Consider the following 6446-nt stretch of genomic DNA (forward strand, 5'->3'; position numbering starts at 1 on the left):
GACTTATGTTGTGATTTGGCGCTATATAAATAAAATTGAATTGAATTGAATTGAAATTGTCAGTGCATTTACTGTAGATTTATCTGCAGTTCTGACATGCTCAAAGCAGCCCTACAGTATTAGCACCGTGGTCAAGATGCCTCCATTTCTTTCCCACCGCAGGAGACAGCCATTCACACGTCCGCATCCTTACATCTATAGTCAGTTTAGATTTATTCATTAACCTGACAAACATGTTGGACTGTAAGAGGAAACCCACACACAGGGAAGAACGTGTGCACAGAACGGTTTGATGGTCGGGGTTTTCTCTGGGTTATACTTTTAGGTCACAGTATCAAGCACCTTGTTGCTGTGAATTGACTTGATATAAATGAAACAGAATTTGGTCTTCTCTTAGGTTTGCATTTGGGTATACAAAGCACCTAACTGTAACCCAATTTGAAATCAAAGTGCCACAGAACGGGGTAGATGTGAAGAAGTTAATAACATTTGTAGGCAACTATTAGAAGGATGCTCATGCTTCCTTTAGGATGAATCACAGTAACTTTGGGAGCTAAATCTATGGTTAACTTTGGTTTGCAACTAAATGCATGAATGTCATGTCAGGTCCCATTTATCTGCATAGCACTATTCAGATCAAGGTGCTTTACAATGTGCTGGAAAGAGACAGTTAACACATTTAAAATATATACATATATACATACATACAAATATACAAACAAGGTTAGAGTTATATATTGTGGTCACGGATACATTTTTATATCTGCTGTGCTAATGTCTACTGATAATGCAATCAGCTGTACTTTGTATTCAAATGTAAAAGTACCCAAATATTAGCAGCAGTCAGGTAATAGCACCGCTGTGCTAGTACACCTTTATACAGTCTATGTTCTCAGTTTGTCACATGCTGGCGTGTTGGCAGCTTCCCTTGTATATTTTGTATAAATGACTTGTTTACTACCCCGTGATAAAACCCGCATTCATTTTATTGGATATTCCAGTTCTGAAGTATATTCTAGCCTTTCTGTGTGACTGCTCTTTTGTGACTCTAAATTGGTGTTGGATGTTTAAATGAACATGTGTCTTCATGTGTTAGACCAAGTGACCAAAAGGGCGCATAAGAAGAAACCACAGTTAAGAATATAATGCACTGTGGTCGTAGCGGTGACATTTGAGTAAGGCGATAGCTTGAGGAGGCAGGACTTCCAAAGGATGGGTCAATTTAATTGCTTCAATGGGGAAACTGATAAAGTGGATAAAGATGTGAAGCATTTAATGAGTTGTGGAAACTGAAGGGGCGAGCTGGAAGGAGGGAGACGAAAGAAGGAAAACTATTTCATACAGTTTATTATTGCTGCAACCCAATTTCCCCACAGGGATCGTTTGTTTCCTCTTGCAGCAACAGATTAAACTGTGGTCCCAGAAAGCAGCAGATGATTGATGTCCTTTCATTGCTCAGTGTTCTTGAGCTGTCTTTACCGCAGATCAGTAGAGCTGCTCAACATCCAACTGCCTTAAATAGCTAAAGGCAGGTGAAAAACACTGCAGCGCCTTTTTCCTGTGGTGGTGAGAGGTCATGTGAAACACTGTCCCCAGGGCCTGTGGGAAGCACTCACATGTTTTCTAATATAATCTTGTAGATGAGGCGGATCTTCCAATGTGCTAAACATAAACATCCTCGTTGAATGGATTCCAACACACTCTGTTTTTTGAAGTCTGATGACATATTCAAGGCCATGAAATTACATTGTTTACTATACTGTGTAATACGTTCTGTGTAAGGACAACGTTTTTTGGACAAAGACAAGTGAAAACTTACAAAAACCAAGCCAGCAGTGTGTTTCAATTCAGTTGTATTCATGTAGCACCAACTCACTACAGTTGTCTCAAGGTGCTTTATATTGTATTTATACAGTAATGTAAAGACCTTACACGTATTGCAGTCACGGCTCTGTGTGTCATGTTACTGGGTTTGTAGTTCTTGTTACGTTTCGGTTTTGTACCTGCTTTTATTTCATTATTTTAGCTTCACAAGCTGTTATTGATTTGTATCTTCCTCCTTAAAATCTCTTATCCTATGAGCAGCTGTGTCCCACTGCCTCTGTGTCATGTTTAGTATGAATCTTTTCTGATCGCTGGTTTTCTCTCCTGTCTTGTTTTTCACCCCCAAAAGTCTTCCATGTAAAAACATGTTGTCCCTTTGTTGCTGTCAGAGCTTGTGTTCTTGTTTCCTGGTTATTCTCACAGCTAAGGCTCGTTCTTGATTTACAGTTTTGATTTTCCTTGTGAGCTTTATTTATTTATTTATTATTTAATTTAAGAAAATATCTAGGATGTATGAAACAATCTGAGTTCACAGGGCAGAGATAATATTTACAATTGGATTAGATTTGTGTTCATTTATGCTTTATATAATGTAAACAAGTTACCAAGATGGCGCCGGTGTGCATGACTGGCCGTCTTCGACTCTGCTTTCGACCCCTCCTTTTTGATCTCTGTTTAATTTTCCTTATCCTCCTGATCTGCTCTCCAAGTGGCAATGTACTAATTACCTACGATCAGCAAACACTTTTGAATCTTCGATCTTTTCACCACTATGGACCGGATCCATGTTGGAATATAGGAGATGCCACTTCGCCCCAGATGGATTTTTCCACCAGCACACACGTCTTGCCTCCACCCTTCCCGTACAAGAAACGCTTCAGGAAGTGGGGTAAACAGAGTGGTATTCATGTACGTTTTAAGGCTTACCTTAAAGCATGGGCCGTGGCTAATCTACATGCTACCATGGAAATCCTGCAACATCCTCCCACTTCCCGGGGCCGATTCTTTGTTAGATTGGTCACCCATCGATGGATCCGCCCCGTCGGACAACAGGTTAACTCTGCCTTCCCTGTGGCCTGTCTGCCTATCCGGACCTGGATAAGGACTTTTCGGGGTGGCGTACACTGCAGCAACCTAAGCTGATTGAGCCGTGCTCCAAGTAAAAACACGGCGCCCTTGATCTGGATGGCCAACCAAACATGAGGTCGCTGGTGAATAAGACTTTTGTTCTGAATGATTTTTTCCTCACCTCTGGGCTGGACGCATTGTTTCTGACGGACACCTGGATGCGCCCTGTTGAGTCGCTCTCCTTCTCTGAGCTCCTGACTGTGTCTATTTTTTAGTTCCCCCAGACCCCCCTGGTAAAGGTGGAGGTCTAGCCTCGGTTATTAAACATAAACTTAAAGTTTATGTTCTCTGTGAACAATTTTTAAATTACTTCACAGATAAAATTTGATCTTTAAAAGCCTTACACCCCTTAGTGAGGAGCCCTGCCCCTACCTTCTGATGCCCATCGACTTTTCATCAGTTTGAGCTGGTGTCACTTCCCACACTTAAGCGTATAATCGATCAACTGAGAAATACTAACTCTGTCCATGATATCCTCCCATCTCGCTTTGTCAAGGAATGAATTTATCACTGTCCTCCGGCTGCGTCCCGACAGTCTTTAAACATGCGGTAATACAGCCTGTTCTAAAAAAAGTAATATCTTCATAACGACCTTCCAAATTACAGGCCGATTTCCAAACTTCCATTCTTGTCTAAAGCATTGGAGAAAATAGTCCTCTCACAGATGCAGGCCTACTTGGATCCAAATAATATCAGCAACAAATTCCAGTCTGGCTTTAAACCGCGCCATAGCACTGAAACTGTGCTGCTGACAGTCCTAAATGGCCTTCTCTCTTTTGCTGACTCAGGGTGGTCTACAGTCTTAGTTTTACTGGACTTGACTTCTGCGTTTGATATGGTGGACCATAATATCCTCCTATCGAGGCTTGGACGTACAGTAGGCATAAGGGGTAGTGCCCTAAACTGGTTTAGATCGTATCTATTGGATAGGTCTTACTCCGTCACCATCGGTGGCTGCTCTTCCTCTGTTGCTCCCCTCTGGTGTGGTGTCCCCCAGGGATCTGTGTTGGGCCCTATGTTGTTTTCATTGTGTATGCTGCCCTTAGGCTCTATCTTTGAGAAGTGTAATATCTCTTATCACTTTTATGCTGATGATATTCAGATTTACTTTCGGATGACTAATGGCATTTCGTCGTCATTACACTGTCTATTAGAGCGCTTGAGAGAGGTCAAAGATTGGCTCTCCGATAACTCTCTTATATTGAACGAGTAGAAATTGTGATGTTCGACAACCATGCTTCACGGGGCCAATTTGCTGACACTCTTGGACCCCTTGCCGCCTTTCTTTCTGGCACTTAGGTGTTCTCTTTGACAGCTCCTTTAAGTTTGACAAGCAAGTATCCTCTGTAGTTAAATCTAGTGTCTACCAACTGCGTCAAATCTCCAAGGCCAAGCACTACATACCACACAAGGACCTTGAGAAACGTATCCATGCTTTTGTGACCTCTAGATTAGACTACTGGAATTCCCTTTACTTTGGTCTCCACTCCGCCCTTCTTATAGATTGCAGCTTGTCCACAACACTGTGGCACACTGTCTGACTGGAACCACAAGGTTTGCCTCTATCAGCCCAGTCCTTGCTGACCTGCACTGCCTCCCTGTCAAATACCGAATTGAGTTTAAATTTTGTTGCTTACCTTTAAAATCATAAACAATACTGCGCCGTGCTACCTCACTGAACTCCTTAGTCCATATACCCCTGGGAGAGCCCTAAGATCATCAGGACAATTACTGTTAGTGCAGCCTGGATCCCGGTAAAGACCAGAGGTGACCGTGCTTTTGCCCCGGCAGCCTCGAGACTCTGGAACAATCTTTCTGCTGCTATTCGCGCCTCTGATTCTGAAAAGTAACATGCGCTCCTGAGGGCCACAAACTCTCCTCTGCTCTATCAGGTCCCAAGCGAAGGTGAAAGTGAAGACAGATGCAGTGCAGACTTTATGAATTCCTTCTCCACCTGCACTCTGTTCAGGTTAAATCAATATGATGTGGTGATAAAAGCACCTTAAATCCACTGAGTAATGTCGAGCTGACTTCTTACGCATGACTTTAGTTTTAGTAACTTACCTTTTGAATTATTATCTTAGCTGATAACAGCTAGCCTCATGCTGCTGCCTGCAGGACATCTCTGATTGCACCATTATAAAATAAAAAAATAAAAATGAAATCCTGCTTGAAATCCTGTCAATGAGGCATTTTAAAGCATGTGCCACCTTACCATAACACAGCTCACTACCCAGCCAGGCATCTTTGCATGCACTTCCTCTTGTCTCTGCAGTGCTCACATAAAAGGGTGCTCTAGATAAAGTCTCTGAATCTTTGGTATAATCTTGTGTAGGTCCACCTCATGCTATCAAAAGAACTGTGAGTCACTACAGGATTAACACAAGACCTCTGCATGCATTTGGATGCCGTAGTCTCTTTTGTACAAGCCAACTCTGAGTAGGTTTTGTGGTGCATTATCCTGCAGGGGGGGATTTCAGGGAGTGCTGTTTCCATAGAGGAAGGTTTGTTTGTTCTTTCTAGGTGTGTGATATGTGTCCACATGATTGCTAGGAAACAATGTTTCCAAGCAGAGCATTTCAACAAGTTGACCTGTATCATTCGCTCTCAGTGGTTTTAATATTGTGTCTGAATGCTTCACTCATATTAGAGTAAAAGGAAGCAACCGCTTGGTGACTAGCAAAACATGTGCTATCTCAGACAGATTAGCAAAATTTCTCAAATAATGGCTCAAATGCTCAGCAGCTGCTCACATTTTGGTGATGTTTTGCACATAAATCACTATCTTGCAGAGAAAGTACGTCACTATTTGTGGAGGATTTCTGAATTTCAAATCTATGAGGTTCTTGCTGGATGCTTAATGTAAATAGTTACTGTGGATTTCTGTGTATGTGACAGTGGCACATTTGAGGTTTTTGCCAGTTTATCAAAGTTAATTGCTGTATTACTGTAACTGCCAGCTCAGTCCCATGCTAATATGAGTGATAGCCAACCGTCATTTTATTGCCATCTTGATTGACCAAAGTTGCTCTGAAGATGTTACCTGCCTGTGAGTAGCTGCCCACCTGGTCCTCTCCCCATCTTCCAGCAACCAAAGGCAATAAGATTTCATCTTTATTTCGCATGATCACAGTAATTTTGGTCGTCCATTAATTTCCAACTGCTGTTTTACCTTTTTGCTGCAGTAAAAACAGCTCACAGACAAAAAAAATACTTCAAGTAAAACTAAAATATAAGTTCTAAACTACAGAGAAAAGTAGACACTCCCAAAACAACCATAACCACATACTGGAGGATATATGTGTCTGTCTGCCTACGTTTACTTTACAGGGAGTGCAGAATTATTAGGCAAATGAGTATTTTGTCCACATCATCCTCTTCATGCATGTTGTCTTACTCCAAGCTGTATAGGCTGGAAAGCCTACTACCAATTAAGCATATTAGGTGATGTGCATCTCTGTAATGAGAAGGGGTGTGGTCTAATGACATCAACA

This window comes from Pundamilia nyererei, unplaced genomic scaffold, assembly GCF_000239375.1.
Source record: "Pundamilia nyererei isolate P.nyererei 1_Seehausen unplaced genomic scaffold, PunNye1.0 scaffold00053, whole genome shotgun sequence".
NCBI classification, from domain to species: Eukaryota; Metazoa; Chordata; class Actinopteri; order Cichliformes; family Cichlidae; genus Pundamilia; species Pundamilia nyererei.